Genomic DNA, 24,073 nt, shown 5'->3' with positions numbered 1-24,073 from the left:
CCTCATTGTGGTTTTGATTTGCATTTCCCTGATAATGAGTGATGTTGAGCATCTTTTCATGTGTTTGTTAGCCATCTGTATGTCTTCTTTGGAGAAATGTCTATTTAGTTCTTTGGCCCATTTTTTGATTGGGTCGTTTATTTTTCTGGAATTGAGCTGCAAGAGTTGCTTGTATATTTTTGAGGTTAGTTGTTTGTCAGTTGCTTCATTTGCTATTATTTTCTCCCACTCTTAAGGCTGTCTTTTCACCTTGCTTATAGTTTATTTTGTTGTGCGGAAGCTTTGAATTTTAATTAGATCCCATTTATTTTTGCTTTTATTTCCAATATTCAGTGAGGTGGGTCATAGAGGATCCTGCTCTGATGTATGTCAGAGAGTGTTTTGCCTATGTTCTCCTCTAAGAGTTTTATAGTTTCTGGTCTTATGTTTAGATCTTTAATCCATTTTGAGTTTACTTTTGTGTATGGTGTTAGAAAGTGTTCTAGTTTCATTCTTTTACAAGTAGTTGACCAGTTTTCCCAGCACCACTTGTTAAAAAGATTTTCTTTTCTCCACTGTATATTCTCGCCTCCTTTGTCAAAGATAAGCTGTCCATAGGTGCATGGGTTTATCTCTGGGCTTTCTATTTTGTTCCATTTATCTATATTTCTGTCTTTGTGCCAGTACCATACTGTCTTGATGACTGTGGCTTTGTAGTAGAGCCTGAAGTCAGGCAGGTTGATTCCTCCAGTTCCATTCTTCCCCTAAAGTCAGGAACAAGATAAGGGTGCCTACTCTCACCACTACTATTCAACATAGTTTTGGAAGTTTTGGCCACAGCAATCAGAGCAGAAAAAGAAATAAAAGGAATCCAAATTGGAAAAGAAGAAGTACAACTCTCACTGTTTGCAGATGACATGATCCTCTACATAGAAAACCCTAAAGACTCCACCAGAAAATTACTAGAGCTAATCAATGAATATAGTAAAGTTGCAGGATATAAAATCAACACACAGAAATCCCTTGCATTCCTATACACTAATAAAGAGAAAACAGGAAGAGAAATTAAGGAAACAATTCCATTCACCATTGCAATGAAAAGAATAAAATACTTAGGAATATATCTACCTAAAGAAACTAAAGACCTACATATAGAAAACTATAAAACACTGATGAAAGAAATCAAAGAGGACACTAATAGATGGAAAAATATACCATGTTCATGGATCAGAAGAATCAATATAGTGAAAATGAGTATACTACCCAAAGCAATCTATAGATTCAATGCAATCCCTATCAAGCTACCAACAGTATTTTTCACAGAGCTACAACAAATAATTTCACAATTTGTATGGAAATACAAAAAACCTCAAATAGCCAAGGCAATCTTTTGTATATTCTTATAGATGAACTTACCATCAGTGAACACAGACAATTTTTGTCTTGCTTTCCAATCTGTATGTTTATTTCCTTTTCTTCCCTTATTTCATTACTAAGGTTATACTTTATAGTATTAAAAAATAGTAAGGGGACATCCTTGCTCTGTATGTGATTTTAGTGGGAAAGCTCCCAGTTCTCACAATTAAGTATAATACTAGTTGTGAAAGATCTGAGAGTTTTATCATAAATGGGTATGGAATTTGCTAAAATGTTTTTTCTTCCTCTATTGATACAGATGATACCACCCTAATGGCAGAAAGTGAAGAGGGACTAAAGAGCCTCTTGATGAAGGTGAAAGAGGAGAATGAAAAAGCTTTCTTAAAACTCAGCATTCAAAAAACTAAGATCATGGCATCTGGCCCCAACACTTCATGGCAAAAAGATGGGAAAAAATGGAAATTGTGGCGGATTTTGTTTTCTTGGGCTACAAAATCACTGTGGATAATTACTGCAGTTATAAAATTAAAAGAGGCTTGCTGCCTGGAAGAAAAGCTATGACAAACCTAGAAAGCATATTAAAAAACGGAGACATCACTTTGCTGACAAAAGTCCATATAGTCAAAGCTATGGTGTTTCCAGTAGTCATGTATGGATGTGAGTGTTGTACCATAAAAGAAGGCTGAGTGCTGAAGAATTGGTGCTTTTGAGCTGTGGTGCTGGAGATGCTTGAGAATCCCTTGGACTGCAGGAGATCAAACCAGTGAACTCTAAAGGAAATCAACCCTGAATATTCATTAGAAGGACTGATATTGAAGCTCCAACACTTTGGGCACATGATGCAAAGAGCTGCCTCATTGGAAAAGACCCTGATGCTGGGAAAGATTGAGGGCAACAGAGAATGAGCTAGTTGAGTGGTGTCACCAAATTAACCTGGCATGCTGCAGTCGATGGGGTTGCATACAGTCAGATAGGACTTAGCGACTGAATAACAACATCGATATGATCATATGATTGTTCTTCAGTCTGTTGATGTGATGACAGTGAAAGTAAAGTCGCTCAGTCGTGTCCGACTCTTTGCGACCCCATGGACTGTAGCCAACCAGGCTCCTCTGTCCATGGGATTTTCCAGGCAATAGTCCTGGAATGGATTGCCATTTCCTTCTCCAGGGGATCTTCCCAACCCAGAGATTGAGCCACCAGTGAAGTCCTTAGATAGCATTAATTGATTTTATATAGAATGTTGAACCAGCTTTGCACACCAGGGACAAATCTCATTCAGTCTCAGTGTGTAATTCTTTTTAGACTCTTTTGGATGTGGCTGAATAATATTTTGTTGAGGATTTCATGTTCATTAAAAATATTGGGCTTTAGTTTTCTTTTTTGTAATATCTTTGTCTGATTTTGGAGTTAGGATAATGCCGTCCTTATAGAATGAGTAAAAAAATGTATTCCCTCAACTTCTATACTCTGAACGAAATTTAAGAGACTCAACATAATGTTTTTCTTACATGTTTGGTAGAATTTACCAGTGAATCTGTCTGGTACAGGTGCCTTCTATATTCAAAATTTATTGGTTATTTATTTCATTTTATATAGATATAAGCCTATTCAGATTGCTTATTCTTTTGTGAATTTTGGTAAATTGTATAGTTTAAAGTATTGATCTGCTTTCATCTAAGTTATTGTATTTGTGGGCATAAAGTTTTCATAGTATTTGTTATCCTTTAATTCTTATACCTTTTGTATTTATGTCTTCTTTCATTTCTAACACTAATAATTTGTGTTCTAGCTTCTTTTGTTAGTTGACCTGACCAGATACTTATCGACTTTATTGACCTTCAAAGGCCAAGCTTTTATTATTATATCTATTGATTTCTTGCTTTTAATTTCAACAATTTCTACTCTATTATTATTTTTCTTATGTTTACTTTGATTTAATTAATCCTTCTTTACCTAGTCATACAAGGTAGAAACTTAAATTATTGGTTTATATCTGCCTTCCTGTCTCATACATGTCTTCAATGCTATAAATTTCCCTGTAGGCACTGCTTTCACTGCATACCACATTTTGATAAGTTATGTTTTTGTTTTCATGTGGTTCACAATATGATTAGATTTCTTTGAAATTTCCTCTTTAATTCATTTTTCTGAAGTGTGTTTCTTAATCTCCACATACTCTGGAATTTTCCACCTATCTTTATGTTATTTGTTTCTAGTTTAGCTCCCTTGTTATGTCTGCTCTCTGGTAGACTGAGAGCAGACACTGTATGATTTCTATTTTTTACATTTATTAAGATCTTTTATAGATGAGAATGTGTTCTATATTGATGACTTTTCTGTGTGAGCTTGAGAACAATGTGTGTATTTTGTTTTTTGATGAAGTATTCAAAAGATGTTCATTATTACCAGTTGATAAATGGTGTTGAGTTTAACCATGTCTTTATTGATTTTCTGCCTCCTGGGCCTTTACATTTCTGAGGAAAGGTGTTAAAGTCATCAACTATAATAGTGGATTTGTGTATTTCTGCTATCAGTTTTTGCTTCATGTAGTTTGATGGTGTGTTTTTAGGTATACACATATTAAAAAGTATGTTCTCTTTGAGAATTGAATCTTTTTCTATATGAAATGTCCCTTTTAAATCTGCTATAACTGTCCTTCCTTTGAAGTCTGCTCTAAAATTAATCTAGCTACTCCTATATTTTCTTTTTGCTGGAGGTACTGGTGTTTTATTTGTACATTTATCTACAGTTAGGAATGAATGTAAGCTTTACTATCATTTACAATGTGGATTGGGCTTCCCTGGTGGCTCAGATGATAAAGAATCCACCTGTAATGTGGGAGACCCTGGTTTGATCCCTGGGTCAGGAAGATCCCTTGGAGGAGGGCATGGCAACCCACTCCAGTATTCTTGCCTGCAGAATCCCCATGGACAGAGGAGCCTGGAGGGCTACAGTCCATATGTAGATTGACAAATGTCACATAGCTAAGTGTCAAGGACAGAAATCAGGGCAGAGTGTGAGTTCTACCAGTAGAGGGCGATAAAGGAGAGGACTTTATTTGTACTACAAAATCCCACATTATTTTGACTAGTGTTGTTATAGCAAGCTTTCTTAATCCATTTACTTTTTATCTATAAGTGCCTTTGTATTTGAAGTAGGTAGGTTTCTTGTAGACAACTACAGTTGTGTAGTGGTTTGACCTACTCTAAAAATCTCTTTTAATTTACATTTATGTTTTATAATTATTTTCTGGTGGCTTAGTCAGTAAAGAGTCTGCTTGCAATGCAGAAGACCTGTGCTCAACACCTGGGTCGGGAAAATTCCCCTGGAGAAGGAAATGGCAACCCACTCCAGTATTCTTCCTGGAAAATCCCATGGACTGAGGAGCCTGGAGGGCTACATTCCATAGGGTCGCAAGAGTTTGACACTTCTTAGTGACTAAACCTACCTACCTTTATAATTATGAAAGGTCTTATTTCTAGTGACAACTTCAATTTAAAAAATTTTGACATTGTTGTATTAGTTTCTGTTGTACAGCAAAGGGAATCATGTTACCCATATACATTTGTCAACTTTTTTTTTTAGATTCTTTCCTCATTTATTGTTCATTGTTATTGTTCAGTTGCTAAGTTGTTCCCATGATCATTTCTAGCTGTTGCTTTTTGATCCGAATACAGGTTTCTCCAGAGACAGGTAAGGTGGTCTGGTATTCCCATCTCTTTAAGAATTATCCACAGTTTGCTGTGATCCACACAAATACTTTTGTGTAGTCAAATACAGCTTATTACTGACTATTAAATAGAGTTCCCTGTGCTATACAGTAGGTTGTTATTAGTAATCTATTTTATATATAGTAGTGTGTATATCTCAATGCTAATCTCCAAATTTTTCCCTCCCCTCTTACACCCTGGTACCCATAAGTAGATTTCCTGCATCTGATGCTCTATTTCTGTTTTGTAAATAAGTTCATTTGTAGCCTTTTTAAGATTCCACATATAAGTGATAACATGGCATTTGTCTTTCTCTATCTGACTTACTTCACTCAGTATGACAATCTTTATGTCCATCCATGTTGCTGCAATGAGAGTACTTTATTTTTTATGACCCAGTTAACATCCCATTGTATATATGCACTACATCTTCTTTATACATTTCTCTGTTGATTGACATTTAGATTCCCTCCATGTCTGGCTACTGTAAATAGTGCTAAGGTGAAGATTGGGGTATATATATATAGTTAAATTATAATTTTCTCCAGCTATATGCCAAGAAATGGGATTGCTGGATCATATAGTAGCTCTCAATTTTTAGTTTTTTGAGGAACCTCTGTATTCTCCATAGTGGCTATACCAATTTATATGTCAACAAATAGTGTAGAAAGATTCCCTTTTCTACACGTCATCTCCATAATTCATTGTTTGTAGATTTTTTGATGATGGCCATTCTGACAAGTATGAGGTTATAATTCACTGCAGTTTTGATTTGGATTTCTCCAGTAATTAGTGATGTTGAGCATCATTTCATATGCCTCTTGGCCATGTGTATCTGTTCTTTGGAGAAATGTATATGTCTTTAGCTCATTTTTTGATTGGGGTGTTTGTTTTTTAGATATTGAAATGCATGAGCTGTTTGAAAACTTTGGAGACTAATCCCTTAGGTTGCATCCTTTGAAATAATTTTCTATCACTCTGTGGGTTGTCTTTTCATTTTTTATGGTTTCCTTTGCTGGGCAAATGCTTTTAAGTTTAATTAAATTCCATTTATTTATTTCTATTATCATTATTCTGAGACATGGGTCAAAAATATTTCTACAATGTATGCTAAAGTATGATCTGCCAACGTTGTCCTTTAAGAGTTTTATAGTGTTTAGTTTTACATATAAGTCTTTATTCCATTTTAAATTTATTTTTGTGTGTCATGTTAAAGAATGTCATAGTTTTATTTTTATATGTAGCTGTCCAGTTTTTCCAGTACCATTTATTGAAGAGACTGTTCTTTCAAGAAATGTATATGCTTGCCTCCTTTGTCATAGATTAATTGACCATAGGTGCATGAGTTTATTTCTGGGCTTTCCATCCTGTTTCATTGACCTGTGTTTCTGTTTTTGTGTCAGTATCATATGGTTTTGATGGCTGTAGCTTTGTAATATAGTCTGAAGATAGGGTGGCTGATACCTCCAGCTTCTTTCTTCTTTCTCAGGATTGTTTTAGCTATTCTGGGCCTTTTGTGTTTTCTTGCAAATTTTAAGTTTTTTGTTCTGGTTCTTTGAAAAATGCCACTGGTAATTTGATAGGAATTGCACTGAATCTGTAGATTCCATGAGGACTATAGTTACTTTGATGATATTAATTTCTTATATCCAAGAACATGGTGTATCTTTCCATCTATTTGTTTAATCTTTGATTTATTTCATCAGTGCCTTTTGGTTTAGCTCATCAGTGCCTTTTTTAGAGTACAGGTCTTTTGTCTCCTCAGGTTTATTCATAGGTATTTTATTCTTCTTGATTTGATGGTAAATGGGAATGTTTTTTAAATTTCTCTTTCAGATATTTCATTTTTAGTGTGTAGAAATGCAACATATTTCTGTGTATTAATTTTGTATCCTTCAATCTCAGGAAATTTATTGATGATACCATCTTTAGGCTTTTCTATGTGTGGGAACATATCATCTACAAACAGTGACAGTTTTAATTTTTTTTCCAATGTGGATTCCTTTTATTTCTTTTCTTCTCTGATTGCCTTTTGCTAGGACTTCCAAAACTATGTTGGATAAAATTGGCAAGAATGGATATCTTAATCTTGTTCCTGATCTTAGAGGAAATGCTTTTCAACACTAAGTATTCTGTTAGCTGTTAGTTTGTCATATATGGCCTTTATTATGTTGAGGTATGTTCCTTCTATGCCCACTTTCTGGAGTGTTTTTATGATAAATGGGTGTTGAATTTTGTCAAAAGTTTTTCCTTCATCTATTAAGATGACTATATATTTTTTCCTTCAATTTACTGATGTAGTGTGTCACACTGATTGATTTGTGGTTTTTGAAAAATACCTGTATCCTTGGGATAAATCCCACTTGATCATGGTGTATGATCCTTTTAGTGTATTGTTGGATTCAGATTGCTTGTAGTGGATTGCTGTGTCTATGTCATCAGTGATACTGGTCTATAGTTTCCTTTTTTGGAGGCATCTATTTTTGGTCTTAGTATCAGAGTGATGGAGACCCAATAGAATGAGTTTATGAGTACTTCTTCCTCTGCAATATTCAAAAATAGTTTCAGATGGATAGCTACTAAATCTTCTCTAAATGTTTGATAGAATTCTCTTGTGAAGCCAAATAGTTCTGGACTTTTGTTTGTTTGGTGTTTCAACATCAGTTTCAATTTTAATAATTGTGATTGGTCTATTTCTATTTCATCCTCCTTTGTCTTGGGATATTTTACCTTAGTCCATTTATTACTTAGTCATTCATTTTATTGCATATAGTTGCTTGTAGTAGTCTCTTATGATCCATTTTATTTCTGTGGTGTCCATTGTAACATTCTTTTTCTTTCCTAATTTTATTAATTGATGAGTCTCACTAAAAGTTTATCAGTTTTCTTCTTGATGAGTCTCACTAAAAAATTATCAATTTTGTTTATCCTTTCATAATTAGCTTTTAGTTTCATTGATTTTTCTTGGTCTCTATGGCATTTATTTTTGCTCTTTATAATTTCTTTCCTTCTGCTGACTTTGGGTTTTGCTTTTTTTCCCTTTTCTGTAGCTGTTTTTGGTGTAAGGTTAGACTGTTTATTTGTGATTTTTTAAAATGTTTCTTTCCTGAGATAAGATTGTATTTCTACAAACCTTCCTCTTAAGAAATATTTTTGCTCTGTCTCATAGATTTTGAATTCTTGTGCTTTCATTTTCATTTGTCTCTAGGTATTTTGGGGTTTACTCTTTGCTTTCTCCTATTATCCATTGGTTGTTCAGTAGCATATTATTTAGCCTCCACATGTTTGTGTTTTTTAGTTCTATTCATGCAGTTGATTTTAATATCATAGCTTTGTTGTCATAAAAGATACTTGATAATATTTCAGTTTTATTAAATTTATCAAGGCTCTCTTTTTGGTCCAGCATATGATCAATCCTTCAGAATGTTCCATGTGCACTTGAAAAGAATGTGCATTCTTCTGATGTTGGATGGATAATCCATACATATCAGTTAAATCCACATAGTCCAATGTGTCATTTAAGACCTGTGTTTCATTATTAATATTCTGTCTGGATGATGTGTCCATTGATGAAATTAGAGTATCAATACACTGTTATTGTATTACTGTCAATTTCTCCCTTTATGACTTTTAGTATTTTCCTTATATATTGAGGTGCTCCTATATAGGCTGCATATATATTTATAATTTTTATATCTTCTTCTTGGATTGATGCCTGGATCACTATATAGAGTCCTTTGTCTCATGCAACAGTCTTTGTTTCAAAGTTTATTTCCACTGATATGAGTATTGTTATTCCAGCTTTCTTTGTATTTCCATTTGCATGGAATACTTTTTCCATCCACTCACTTTCCATCTGTGTGTGTCCATATATCTGAAGTGGCTCTCTTTTAGACAGTATATATATGAGTCTTATTTTTGTATACATTCAGACAGTCTATGTCTTCAGTAGAGTATTTAATCCATTAATGTTTAAGGTAATTATCAACATGTATGTTCTTAATGCTATTTTGTTGTTTTGGATTCATTTTCATAGGTTCTTTTTAGCCCTTTCTCTTTTGTTACCTTCTCTTGTGATTTGATGATTACCTTTACTGTTGTGCTTGGATTCCTTTTACTTTTTTGTGCGTATACATTGTAGATTTTTGGTTTGTGGTTACCATAAAGTTTTGATATAGCAATCTGTATACAAATAAGTTTTTCTCAAGTTACTGGTCTCTTAAATTCAAATCCATTTCAATATTCTTCATTGTATTCTCCTTTTCTCATTTTTTATGGTTTTCATATCATATTTGTGTGTGAATAATTTGCTACACTTACTGTATATTTGCCATTACTGGAGAGCTTTTCCATTTGTAATTTTCTTTTCCACCTAGAAATTTTCATTAGGTATTTATTATAAAGCTGTTCCAGTTGTGAGGAATTTTCTTAGCTTTTGCTTGTCTGTAAAGCTTTTGATTTCTCTGTCCAATCTTAATGAGAGCCTTGTTAGGTAGATTATCCTTGGGTGTAGGTTCTTGCCTTTCCTACAAAATAAATAAATCATATATTTAATTATATGATTAAATATATCATGGCTATCATTTCTGGCCTGCAGAGTTTCTGATGAGAAATAAGATGATAACCTTATGAGAGTTCCCTTGTAAGTTATTTCTTGATTTTCCCTTTTGCTTTTAATATCTTTTCTTTGTATTTAATTTTTGATAATTTGTTTAATATGTGTCTTGCCGTGTTCCTCCTTGGGTTTATCTTGTATAGGATTCTGTACTTCCTCAAACTGGGTGACTATTTCCTTTCTCACGTTAGGGAAGTTTTCAGGTATTATCTCTTCAAATATATTCTCCTTCCCTTTCTCTCTCTCTGCTCCCTCTGGGAGCTCTACAATATGATGTTGTTGCATTTATTTTTGTCCTAGCAGTCTCTGAGACTGTTCTCACTTCATTTTTCTTTATTCAGATCTGTATCTGTGATTCCCACCATTCTGTCTTTCAGTTTATTAATTTTTCTGCCTCAGTTATTCTTCTTTTGAGATTTTCTAGTGCATTTTTCATTTTAGTTATTGTATGGTTTATCTTTTTTTTTTTTCTTTAGTTTGCTAGGTCTTTGTTAATTATTTCTTGTATCTTCTCAATCTGTGCCTCCATTCTTTTTCTGAGTTCTTGAATCATCTTTACTTTCATTACTCTGAATTATTTTCATCCAGATTGCCTATCTCTTCTTCACTTAGTTATACTTTTGGGGTTTTATCTTGATCTTTCATCTGGGACATATTCCTCTGCCAATTCATTTTGTCTGACTTTCTGTGATTGCAGTTTCCTTTCAGAAGGCTTGTAATTCTTCTTGCTTCTGCTGTCTGCACCCTGGTGGATGAAGCTGAGTTTTGTTCCTCGGGTGGCAGAGCTGTGTGAACAGTTGCTTTCCCTGGGAAGCTGTGTGCTCAAGAAGACTTTAAGCAGTCTTTCTGCTAATGGATGGGGCTATGATACCTCACCTGTTGATTGTTTGTACTGAGGCATCCCAGCACTGTAGCCTACAGGCTGTTGAGTGGGGCCTTGTCTCGGTGAGAAAATGACAGCCTTTGGGAGAGCTCATGCCAATAAGTATTCCCCAGAACTACCACGGCCATTGTCTTTGTCTTCAAAGACAAAGATGTGAGCCACATCTGCCCCTGGCCTCTGAAGGAGACCCTCCAATACTAGCAGGTAGGTCTGGCCCAGGTTCTATCTGATTTTTCCCCTGAGTCCTGGGGCACATACGATCTTGTGTGCAACCCTCCAAGAGCGGAGTTTCTGTTTCCCCTAGTCCTGTGGAATTTCTGTGACCAAATCCCACTGGCCTTCAAAGCCATATTCTCTGGGTGATCCTCCACCTGTTTCCAGATTCCCAGCTTGGAGAGCCTAGCACTGAGCTCACAACCTTCACTACTATGGGAGAACTTCTGTGACATCATTATTTTCCAGTTGGGGATTTACTCACCCAGTGGATATGGGATTTGATTTTATTGTGATTTCACCCCTTCTACCATCTCCTTGGGCTTCCCTGGTGGCTCTGCTGGTAAAGAATATGCCTGCAATGTGGGAGAACTGGGTTTGATCCCTGGGTTGGGAAGATCCCCTGGAGAAGGGAATGGCTACCCACTCCAGTATTCTGGACTGGAGAATTCCACAGACTGTATAGTCCATGAAGTCACAAAGAATCAGACACCCCTGAGTGACTTTCACTTTCACCATCTCCTTGTGATTTCTTCTTTGTCTTTGTATGTAGGATATCTTTTTTGATAGGCTCCAGTTTTGTTTTTTTTTTTTTAATTTTTTGTCAATGGTTGATCAACAGTTAGTTGTGATTTTGTGTTTTCATCAGAACAGATTAGCTCATGTCCTTCTACTCCACCATCATGTCCCCAGCTTGCCCACACTATTTGTTTTCTCTTTTGTTGCCTGTGTGTAGCATATTATACTAAAGAAAACATTTTGAAATCTTCTGTCGAATTTTTTCCTTATGTTTTTGACTAAGGTTTTTATAGCTGTAGCCATTGCCTTAGGTTTTGATCCCTTTTGAGTTAATTTTTTGCATGGTGTAAGTTAAGAATCATTCTCCATTCTTTTGTATGTGGATATCTTGTTCTTCCAACAGTATTTACTGACAAGACTGTTTTTACCCACTGTATTATCTTTATGTCATTGTCAAAATATTTTGCCTATATACATAAAGATTTTTTTTTCCCCTGGGCTCTGTATTTCATTCTATGTTCTATATATCTATGTTTATGCCAGTACCACATTGCTTTGATGACAGAAGTTTGCCAATAGATCTTGAAATCATTAAGTATAAAAGTTTCAACTTTTTTCTTTTGCAAGAATATTTTGCCTATTTTCTATTCCTTAAGATTCCATATAGATATTATAATGTACTTTTCATTTGTGTTTCATTTCATTTCATCACCACTGGAATTTTGATAAGGATTGCATCAAAGCAATAGATTTCCTTGGGTGGTATTAATATATATATATTATATTAATAATATTTTCTTCCACTATAAGAACAGAAAGTGTCTTTATTTAGGTATTCTTTATTTCAGCAATGTATTGTAATTTTTATTGTACAAGCCTATTACTTCCTTTTAAGATTGTTCCCAAATATATTATTGGAAGAGGAAGTAATTTCTAAATTTCCTTTTTAGACTGTTTATTTTATTGTATAGAAGCACAACTGATTTTTTCATGTTGATTTAGTGTCCTGCTACTTTGTTATATTCATTTATTAGTTTCAATAGTTTTTTTATATTCAGAATATTGTACATATAAAATTATGTTATCTGTGAACAGAAAGTTTTACTTCTTTCTTTCCCATTTGTTTATCTTTTGTTTCTTTTTATTGCATGACTGCTCTGTTTAGAATTTCCTACACTATGTTGAATAAAAGTGGCAAAATCAAGCATCTTTGTTTTGTACCTAATCTCAGAGGTAAAGTTTTAAGCCTTTCAATATTTAGTATAATAGATGTGAGATTTTACTACATGACCTTTATTATATTAAGTTTTTGTCCTATTCTTAGTTTTTTTTTTAATTTTTTGTTACAAAATGTGTGTTGGATTTTGTAAAATTCCAATTCTTTTTATGCATCAATTGGGATGATTTTGTTTTTTTCCTTTCATTTTTCTAATGAGCCATATTATATTGATTGGTGTTTACATATTGAACTATTCTTGCTTTCCATGAGTAAATCTTACATGGTCTTATATCCTGCTTTTGAATTCTGTTTGGTAGTATTATATCAATATTCATCAGGGATATTGTTCCATAGATAACTTGTCGTGGTTTTGTTTCACTTTGGTACTAGGGTAATACATTTGGACATGTTCCATTTTAAATATTTTGAAAGATTTTGAGGATAATTGATGTTAATTCTTCCTTACATGTTTGTTAGAATTCACCAGTGAAGACATCTGGTCCTGGACTTTTCTTTCTGGGAGGTTTTTGATTACTGATTTAATTCCCTTAGTAGTTTTAGGTATTTTCAGATGATCTGTTTCTTCATGATTCAGCTTGAAAGGCTGTGAGTTTCTAAAAATCTGTCCATTTTATCTAGAAGATCCAACTGTTAATAGTATTTTATTATAATACCTTTATTTCTTTAAGATATTTTGTTATATCTCTTATTTATATTTTTAGGTTTTTTGTGTCTTCTTTCTTTTATCTGAATCTATTAAAGGTTTGTCAAGGTCATTGATCTTTTCAATAATCCAATGCTTGATTTCATTGATGTTCTCTTTTCTTTTAAAGAATTCTTTATTTTGTTTATCTCTACTCTAATATTTATTATTTCCTTCCTGCATTTAGCTGTGGGTTTGTTTATTTTTTCTTTTCTATTTTTCTTAATGTGTGCAGTCATGGATTTTTTTTTTTTTTTTGAGGGAGTCATTATTTTTGTAATGTGAGTATTTACAGTTAAAAATTTCTCTTAGCATCTCATAGGTTTTGATATGTGGTTATAATCAGTAGTCTCAGGATACTTTCTAATCTATCTTTGATCATTATGATTTCTTCTTTGACCCTTGATTGTTTAATTAGCATTGTATCTGTATTTTTAATTTCTAGATTTTCTCTTTTCCCTCCACCACTAATTTCTAGTTTTATTACATTGTTGGAAACACAATATGATTTTGATAGTCTTAAATTTACAAGACTTATTTTTTTTGACTAACAGGTGATCTATCCTGGAGATTGTTCTGTGTGAATTTGAGATAAATATGAATTTTGCCATTATTGGATAGAATTTTCTCTATACATCATCTCAGGTCCATTGTTTTATAGTATTCTTCATGTTTGTTATTTTTCTTTCTTTCTTTCTTTTTTACTTATTTCTTGTCTGGTTGGTCTATTCAATATTGAAAATAGAATTTTACTCTTTATCTGACATGCCTTCCCTCCTTATAATTCTGTCAATGTTTGCTTCACATATTTAGGATCTGTGATGTTTGAGGCATATGAGCTTAAAGTTGGTATGTCTTTGTGGTAAATTTGACATTATACAAAGTCCTTCTTAAATTCACAATGATACATCACTTCACAAATGTCCAGATGGCTGGCATCAAATACTCCACAAATATAACAAATGTTAATAAGAATGTAAACAAAAGGGAACAGTTGTACATTTTTGGTTGGAATGTAAATTGGCATAACATTATGGAAAGAGTAATGAGATTTCTTAAAAAAGTAAAAATAAAATTACCATATCATCTAGTAATTCCTAGGTATATATATCTGAAAAAAGGACTAATTGGTGAAAAGATACATGCAGCCCAATGTTCACAGCAGTAATATTTACAACAACCAAGATATGGAAGCAACTTAAATGTCCATCAAGTGATGAATAAATAAAGATGTGGCATATGTATACAATGGGATATTACTCAACCATACAAAAGAATGAAATTCTGCCATTTGGAATAATGTGGATGGACCTAGATAGTAAAATAAATACTCTATATTATCACTTGTAAAGTCTAAAATATAAAACTTGTGAATTTATGCAGTGAAGCAGAAACAGACTCACATATATAAAGAACAAAACATATATAGAGAAAAAGATGGTGGAGGAGTAGGTGGCTGTGGAGTACATCTCTCTCTATGGATACATCAAGAATACACATACAGACACAAAAGTGCATGCAGAACACCAGCTGAGAGCATAAAGGAGGACCTGACTTGTAGAAAAGAATATATAGAACCACACAAAACTCTGTAAGAGGAAGGAACAGTGGGGAAAAACAAGAGTATTAATAGGACTGGACCTACCCTTGGTGGGTGGGGGAACTGAAGCAGGGTTTCGATCCCCACAGTGGGGAAATTGTCTGAGTCAGAGGAGAAATATTTAAGGCTGAGAGTGAAACAGCTGATCTGTGGCAGCCTAACTGGAATGAGAATCAGACAGTCCTTGCCACAGCCATACATACGCTGGGCAGGAACGTGGGTCTCCTGGAAGGGGCAGTGGCTGGGAGCTGGACTTAGGGGATTGTGAAGCAATCCCAGTGCGAGGGCTGCTGTTGACAGCAGAGAGACGGATCAAAGGGATGTGAAGGAGGAGATCGTGGTGGGAAGTGCCTGTGGGGGAAAGCCAGGCAGTCATGGAAGCAAGGCAATACTGCTGAGTCACACATAGCGGGTGGACCCATTACCATAGCCTCTCTCTCCCCACATGCCAACATAGAAGCACACTGCACTAAAGAGTAGGACCCCACCCAGGGGTGGTGCCTCATGTGCCAATCTATAGAGTAGGACCCCAGTCATGGGGGCCTCTCTATGTGTCTGACTTGCCAAAAAACAGAGAAGGACCCCAGTCAAGGGATCCCTTTAAGTGCCTGAATGGGCAGAGCTATGGAGAAAGACTGGCCAAAGAAGCCTTCTGATCACCAGCTACAAGAGGCTCAAAAAAAGACTCTGATAGGGCCATAACTCCTGCCATGGAGGCAGTTTGTGTCCCTGAACACTCGGTGCTGCCAGTGTCCCTGCAAGCCAAGCAGTTGCATCACCTTCATGGTCAACTCTCACTGGGGCAGAGCTGCCACAGGCAAAAAAAAAAAAAAAAGTCTTGTGTTTATGTAGGCAGGGTCACTTCGGTCCTGTCCAGCTCTTTGCGACCTGTCAGACTTCTCTGTTAGAGAGGGGGTTCTCCAGGCAAGAATACTGGAGTGTATTGGCCAATACAGGTTGCCATAGCCTTCTAGAGCATTATATGTCCTGCTGCCCTAGACGCCAACCCCTCAGAGTACATGGCTTTGTCAGAACCCCTGTGACCCAAGCAGATGCACCACTTCCACACCTGGCCCTCACAGGGGCAAACACAAGCCCTCCAGGGCAGCCTCAGGAGCTAAACCCCAGTGGACAAACCACATGCAGAGGTGGAAATAAAACCACAACTGAAACCCAGGGGCAGTGTGGCTAAGGAAGAAGACCCAAAACATTCCCACCAGCTGTAAGTGGCAGATTAAATCCACACGATCAACTAAGCAGACTCTGTGTCTGGAATATATAAAAGGCCATTGAGAGCTCCCACAAAAGAAAATGCACTAGCTCTGACAGCTGTGGACATTGGAGGCAAGAACACACAGGAGTAGGACCAGATTAGAATAAGAGCAGCCCCCAAAGCAGGTCCAGAGAGCAGTACAGTGTTGGAGGGCATCCCAGGGAGGTAAAGTGGACTGTGATTTCCAGGGAGGGAAAGGACTCTGACAGCAGAAACCCAAGAAAAACATTTATTATTCTTATTTTTTGAGTTGTTCTGTAGATTCTTTTGTGTACTTTCTTTCTTTTTTCCCCTTTTTTCACACATCTGTTGTAGTTGTCAATTTTACTGGCATTAAGAAATTCAATTAAGCCTTTGGGCTTTTTTTTTTTTCCTTTTTCCTCTGTCACATTTTTTTGTAGTTGTTATAAACCTCTGCCTCTCTGTTGGGATTTTGCAGTTCTGTGGAGTTTTCCACTTTTTTTTTTTACTTTTCTCTTATTTTAATTATAATTTTTAAAATCTATTATTATTTTTCTACATTTATTCCTTTGTTTGTTTTTCCTAATGTTCTTTTCCCCTTGCATTTAATCTTTAACGTGTATAAATATTCTTTATCTACCTCTATTTAACTTTGCATATATATTCTTTCTTTCTTTTCTTTCTCTCCTTTCCTCAAAACATATTTGTTAGCTTTATTTTCCTTGCTTTATTCCCCAATTGGCACCTTGCTTTAGTTTTGTTTTCCATTTTGTGCTTTAATTAATTTTGTTCTGGTAGATATAATTTTTGATTTCCTTTGTTTGCTGGGTCAATCTATTGTACTTAATTTTTATTGGACTGTTTTGATTTTGCTTATGTGTGTATATGTATATGTGTATATTAAGTCACACTTCTATTGTTGTTATAAACCTCTGCCTCTACATTGGGCTTTTGCAATTCTGTGGAGTTTTCTTTTTTTCCCCTTTTTTCTTTACTTCTTCCATTTTTTCATCTTCTCTCTTTTTTTATAATTTTAATTTTTAAAAACCTATTATATTTTTCTACATTTATTCCTTTGTTTGACTTTCCTACTGTTCTTTTCCCCTTGCAGTTAATCTTTAAAGCATATAAATATTATTCATCTACCTCTATTTAACTTCACATATCTATTCTTTCTTTGTTTTCCTCTCAACATATTTGTTAGTTTTGTTTTCATTGCTTTATCCCCCAGTTGGCAACTTGCTTTAGTTTTGATTTCCAGTTTGTGCTTAAGTTAGTTTTGTTCTTAATTGGTAAATATAATTTTTGATTTCCTTTGTTCACCAGATCAATCTGCTGCTGCTAAATCACTTCAGTCATGTCCAACTGTGTGACTCTATAGATGGCAGCTCACCAGGCTCCCCCATCCCTGGGATTCTCCAGGCAAGAACACTGGAGTGGGTTGCCAATATTTTATTTTTGTTAGACTGTTTTCACTTTGCTCATGGGTGTATATGTATATGTGTATATTCCATTATTTTAATTATTATGTGCCTGACTTTGTAACTGCCATTGGTCTGGGGTTCATCTTTGGTTTCTCGTTTCTGGAGATTTGTTATACTCTCCCTTAATCCCATAAAAAACCACTTGTGGAATATTTGTTCCTGACCAGAGATCAAACCTCGAGCCTTTGGGAAGGGGACTCCAAGCACCTAGACTACCAGAGAACTAACCCAAGGGAGTACCAAATACTGAGAACTCACACAAAGAAAACCACTTGAATATAAGACCCAGCATTACCCAACTACCCATAGCACCCTGTGCAGGACGTTTCATCTAAACAACAAACAAAACAAAGATACAAACCCAATCATCAGCAGACAAGAGTACCACCTCATTCAGCCTTGCCCATCAGAGGAAAAAAACAAACAAACAAACAAAAACTCAGCACAAATCTCATCCTATACAAAGCTCACACAAATCACTGGACCAACTTTTAGAGGTCAGAAACCAAAAGTAAGAAAAAATTCAACCTTCTTCAAGGAAAGAATTCATCTTTCCTTGAAACCTGGGAAAAGGAGACCTCACACACAATACTTGAAAAAATGAAAAGGCAGAGAAATACTGCACAAATGAAGGAGCAAACTAGAAACACAGAAGTCCAAATAAATGAAGAGGGAAAAGGAAAATTATGTGAAAAAAGAATTCAGAATAATGATAGTGAAGATGATCAAAAACCTTGAAAACAAAATGCATAAAATGCAAGAATCAATTAACAAAGACCTAGAAATATTAAAGAATAAGCATACAGAGACAAACCACACAATTACTGAAATTAAAAATACTGTAGAAGGAATCAATAGCATAATATCTCAAGTAGAAGAATGAATCAGTGAGCTGGAAGATAAAATGGTGGAAATAATTTCTGAAGAGCAGAAAAAAAGTAAAAAGAATGAAAAGAGCTGAGGACAGTCTCAGAGACCTCTGGGACCACATAAAATGCACCAAAATTCGAATTATAGGGCTCCTAGAAGAAGAAGAGAGAAATAAAGGTATGAGAAAGTTTTTGAAGAGATTATAGTTGAAAACTTCCCCAACATGGAAAAGGAAATAACCAATCAAGTCCAAGAGGCACAAAGAGTCCCATATAGAATAATCCCAAGGAGAAACATGCCAAGACACATACTAATCAAACTAACAAAGACTAAACACAAAGAAATAATATTAAAAGCAGCAAGGGAGAATCAACAAGTAACAGACAAGGGAAACTTCATACGCTTAAAAGCTGATCTTTCAGCAGAAACTCTGTAGGCCAGAAGGGAATGGGAGAATATATTTAAGTACTGAAAGGGAAAAATATACAACCAATATTACTTTGTCCAGCAAGGATCTCATTCAAAATTGATGGAGAAATAAAAAGCTTTTCAGATAAGCAAAAGTTAAGAGAATTCAGTACCACCAAACCAGCTTTACAATGAATGTCAAATTGACTTCTATAGTCATGAAATACAACAGAAGAAAAAAGATCTACAAAATCAACCCAAAACAATTAGAAAATGGCAATAGGAACATATATATCAATAATTACTTTAAATGTAAATGGATTAAATCCTCCAACCAAAAGACACAGACTGGCTAAATGGAAATAAAAACAAGACCCATATATATGCTCTCTGCAAGAAACCCACTTCAGACCTCAAGACACACATAGACTGAAAGTGAGGAGATGGAAAAATATATTCCATAAAAATGGGAAGCAAAGGAAAGCTGGAGTAGCAATCCTCATATCAGACAAAATAGACCTTAAAATAAAGAAGATTACAAGAGATAAGGAAGGACACTACATAATGATCAAGGGATCAATCCAAGAGGAAGACATAACCATTGTAATATCTATGCACCCAACATAGGAGCACCTCAATACATAAGACAAGCACTAACAGACATAAAAGGAAAAATTGACAGCAACACAATCATAGTAGGGGACTTTAACACCCCACTCACACCAATGGACAGATCATCAAAACAAAAACTTAATATGGAAACACAAGTCTTAAATGATACATTAGATGAGATGGATCTCATTGACATCTTAAGGACATTGCAGCCAAATGCAGAAGAATACACCTTTTCTAGTGTACAAGGAACATTGTCCAGGATACACCATATGTTGGGTCACAAATCAAACCTCAGTAAATTTAAGAAAATTGAAATCATATCAAGCATCTTCTCTGGCCATTATGCTATGAGACTAGATATTAATTACAAGAAAAAAACTGTAAGAAACACAAACACATGGAGACTAAACAACAGGTTTCTAAATAACCAACAGATTACTGAAGAAATCAAAAGGGAAATAAAAAAGTTTCTAGAAACAAATGGCAATGAAAACATGACAACTCAAAACCTATGGGATGCAGCAAAAGCAGTTCTAAGAGTGAAGCTTATAGCAATACAAGCCTACCTCAAGAAACAAGAAAAACATCAAGTGGAGAACCTAACTTTACACTTAAAGCAACTGCAAAAATAAGAAGGAAAAAAAAGAATATTAGTAAAAGGACAGAAATAAACATGGGAGCAGAAATACATGAAAAAGAAATGAAAGAAGCAATAGTAAAGACTAATAAAACTAAAATCTGGTTCTTTGAGAAGATAAACAAAATAGACAAACACTTAGCAAGACTCAACAAGAAAAAAAAGAGAGAAGAATCAAATCAACAAAATTAGAAATGAAAAAGTAGAAGTTACAAGAGACAATGCAGAAATACAAAGGATTGTGAGAGACTATTATGAACAACTATATGGCAATAAAGTAGATAACCTGGAAGAAATGGACAAGTTCTTAGAAAAGTTTAATCTTCCAAGACTGAATCAGGAAGAAATAGAAATTATGAACAACCCAGTTATAAGCTATGAAATTGAAGCTGTGATCAAAAATCTTCCAAAACACAAAAGCCCAGGACCAAATGGCTTCAAAGGAGTATTCTATTAAACATTTAGAGAAGAGATCATGCCTATCCTTCTAAAACTCTTTCAAAAAATTGCAAAGGGGTGTCACTAAGATGGCAGAGGAATAAGATGGGGAGACCACTTTCTCTCCCACAAATTCATCAAAAGATCATTTGCACGCTGAACAAATATCACAAAACAACTTCTGAATGCTGGCAGAGGACACCAGGCACCCAGAAAGGCAGCCCATTGTCTTCAAAAGGAGGTAGGACTAAATATCAAAGATAAAAAGAGGGACAAAAGAGTTAGGCACAGATACCCATCCTGCAAAGGGAGTCTTAAAAGAGAAATTTCCAAACACCGGCAGGTTTGTGGGGAGTTTTGGAATGTCAGAGGGCAACATAACTGAGAGGAAAAAATAAACAAAAGCCACAGATTATGTGTCTAATGGCAACTCCCAGTGGAGAAGTATATCAGAGGCTCGTGTCTGCCACCAGCAAGCAGGGGCTGAACAGGGAGGTATGGGCTGCACTGCTTAGGGTAAAGATCAGGCCTGAATGCCCTGAGGGCAATCTGAGGGAGCTAACATGAGATAGCAACCCAAACGTTGGGATAGCCAGAGAGGGGAAAAAATAAAAAAATAAAAAACAGGAAAGAGAGAGAGAGAACTTTCCTATGAAAATCTCTAACCTAAGGCACTGCCGGGCCTGCTCACAGAACAAAGGACTGAGCAAATACCAGAGGAGAGTTAGCCGGCTGCGGACCAGCCCATCCCCCGCCGGAGGCAGGGAGGCAGGCGGGCACCAGCCAGAGCTGGAAGGAAAGGGGCAAACTTGGCCCCAGAAATGGCATATCCTACCGAACTGTGAGCAGGCTTCCAGTTGCTAACCAAGTCTTCCTGGCATCCTGCATGATTGACAACCGCCAGGAGGGTCACAGCCAGAGATCAGCTCTCCAGAGGAGACGCATGGCACACCTGACAAGGCGCTCCTGCTTCACACCCAGGAAACTGAGCGGCTGGGACTGGGGAGGTGATAAGACGCACTGTACCTGGGGAGAGTGTGCTTGCCAAGCACCTGGTCGCCTGAGCTGCTTGGACTTAGAAGGGCACAAAACGCAGGCCCAACCGAGTCTGTGCCTTTGTGGAGTACCTGAGAACCTGAGCAGCATAGATCTGGGAAGTGCACTCAACCCAGGGCCTGCCTTAGACAGTTCCATGGCAGAGTAACCTGGAGCCCGAGCAGTGTAGACTGAGAAAGCACACATGCCATGAGCAGGGGCAAACCCAGTGTGGCTCAGACATTGCGAGCACTCCCCACACATGCCAGCGATATGTGTTTGCAGTGTTCCTCCCTCCTCGCAGCACAATTGAACAAGTGAGCCTAAATAAATGACCACCTTTGCGCCCTCGTGTCAGGGCAGACGTTAGATACTGATGAGACTTGCAAACAGAGGAAGCCAAAATAAACAAAGAAGAGGGAGAAACTTTGGAAGTGATACGTGCAACAGATTAAAACCCTATAGTTAGCACTGGCTACATTGGAAGGGACCTATAGACCTTGAGAGGAAGTATAAGGTGGAATAAGGAACTATCTGAAACTGAACTGACCACACACTGCCTTCAAGAGTTCCAGAGAAATCCTATATATGTTTTACTATTATCATTTTTAAATTTTTAAAAAATTTTCAGTTCTTTATTACCCCTTTAATTTTTTTTAAAACCTATTACCTTGAAAAAAAAAAAAAAAGACCCTATTTTTAAAGCAAATTTCATATTGTTTAGATAACGTCTGCTATTTTGTGGTTTTTTTAATACTGTATTTTTGAGAGTCTAACCTCTACTCTAGATTTTTGTATTTGTTATCAATTTTGTACCATCAAGATGGCAGAGGAATAGGATGGGGAGACCACTTTCTCCCCCACAAATTCTTCAAAAGAACATTTGAACGCTGAGTAAACGCCACAAAACAACTTCTGAATGCTGGTAGAGGACATCAGGCACCCAGAAAAGCAGCCCACTGTCTTCAAAAGGAGGTAGGAAAAAATATAAAAAGAGGTAGGGACAGAGCTCCATCCCGGGAAAGGAGTCTTAAAAAAGAGAGAAGTTTCCAAACACCAGGAAATATTCTCACTGCCGAGTCTGTGGCGAGCCTTGGAACCACAGAGGGCAACATAAAAGGGAGGAAAAATAAATAAATAATTAAAACCCACAGATTATGTGCCCAACGGTAACTCCCCCAGCGGAGAAGCAGCACAGACGCCTGCACCCGCCACTAGCAAGCAGGGGCTGGGCAGGGAGGCATGGGCTGCATTGCTTAGAGTAAGGACTGGGCCTGAAGGCCCCGAGGGCAATCTGAGGGAACTAACTTGGGATAGCAAACCAGACTGTGGGATAGCTACCATGTGAAAAACCCTAACCTAGGACACCACCGGGCCCGCTCACAGAACAAAGGACTGACTAGAGCTACACAAAAAGCCCTAACCTAAGACACCATCAGGCCCGCTCACAGAACAAAGGAAAGAGCAAAGCAAGCCAGCTGCAGACCGGCCCATACACCCTCTATGGTGACAGGCATGCGAAGGCAGCCTTAGCTGGAAGGGGGCAATCACGGCCCCAGAGAGGCTTTATCTACCAAACTGCAAGCAGGCTTCATTGCTAACCAAGACTTCTTGGGATTCTGGATGGTCAACATCTGCCTGAGAAGGTGCACCGGTTGACTTCTTGGGATTCTGGACAGTCAACATCTGCCTGAGAAGGTGCACCGGTTGTACACCCAGAAAACCAAGCAGCGGGGTCCGGGGAGGGGATAAGTCACAGCAACCAAGCTCGCCAAACACCTGGTCACCTGAGCTCCTCAGATCTGGGAAGGGCACAAAACGCAGGCCCAACCGAGTCTGCGCCTCTGAGGACTACCCGAGTACCTGAACCTGAGTGGGTTAGACCTGGGAAGTGCATACAACCAGGGCTGGCCTCAGACAGTTCCCGGCAGAGCAACCTAGAGCCTAAGCAGTGTAGACAGGGAAAGCACACATGCCGTGAACAGGGGAAACCCAGTGTGGTTGAGACACTGCGAGCACATACCAGTGTTTTTTGTTTCCTGCGTCCCTCCCTCCCCACAGCACAACTGAACAAGTGAGCCTAAAGTGTCCACCACCGCCCCCTTGTGTCAGGGCAGAAATTAGACACTGAAGAGACCAGCAAAAAGAAGAAACTGAAACAGAGGGAACCTCCTTGGAAGTGACAGGTGCAATAGATTAAAACCCTGCAGTTAGCACCAACTACATAGGAAGGGGCCTATAGATCTTGAGAAATATAAGCTGGATCAAGGAACTATCTGAAAATGAACTGACCCCACACTGCCCACAACAACACCAGAGAAAGTCCTAGATATATTTTTATTATTTTTGCTATCATTCTTTAATTTAATTTTTTTATTTTTAAGACCTCTGTTACTCCTTTAATTTTGATTTTTACAATCTACTATTACTTCGCAAAAAAAAAAAAAAGAGATCCTATTTTTTAAGCAAACTTCATATATATATATATATATATATATAAAATAATTTTGTGACCTTTTTTTCCCATTAAT

General features: G+C 36.6%; 1 long non-coding RNA gene across 1 annotated transcript; it reads right to left on the bottom strand.

The window, feature by feature from the left end:
- Positions 1 to 23,194, bottom strand: LOC133243435 (uncharacterized). Its single transcript, XR_009735083.1, has 2 exons — positions 22,967 to 23,194; positions 1 to 22,901 (listed from the first exon to the last, which is right to left on the bottom strand). It is a non-coding gene; the product is annotated as an uncharacterized LOC133243435 (long non-coding RNA).
- Between the last annotated feature and the right edge of the window lie 879 nt (positions 23,195 to 24,073).

This window comes from Bos javanicus, chromosome X (assembly GCF_032452875.1).
Source record: "Bos javanicus breed banteng chromosome X, ARS-OSU_banteng_1.0, whole genome shotgun sequence".
Lineage (NCBI taxonomy): Eukaryota > Metazoa > Chordata > Mammalia > Artiodactyla > Bovidae > Bos > Bos javanicus.
The sequence above is the reverse complement of the archived record's forward strand: the minus strand, read 5'-3'. Positions and strand labels throughout refer to the sequence as shown.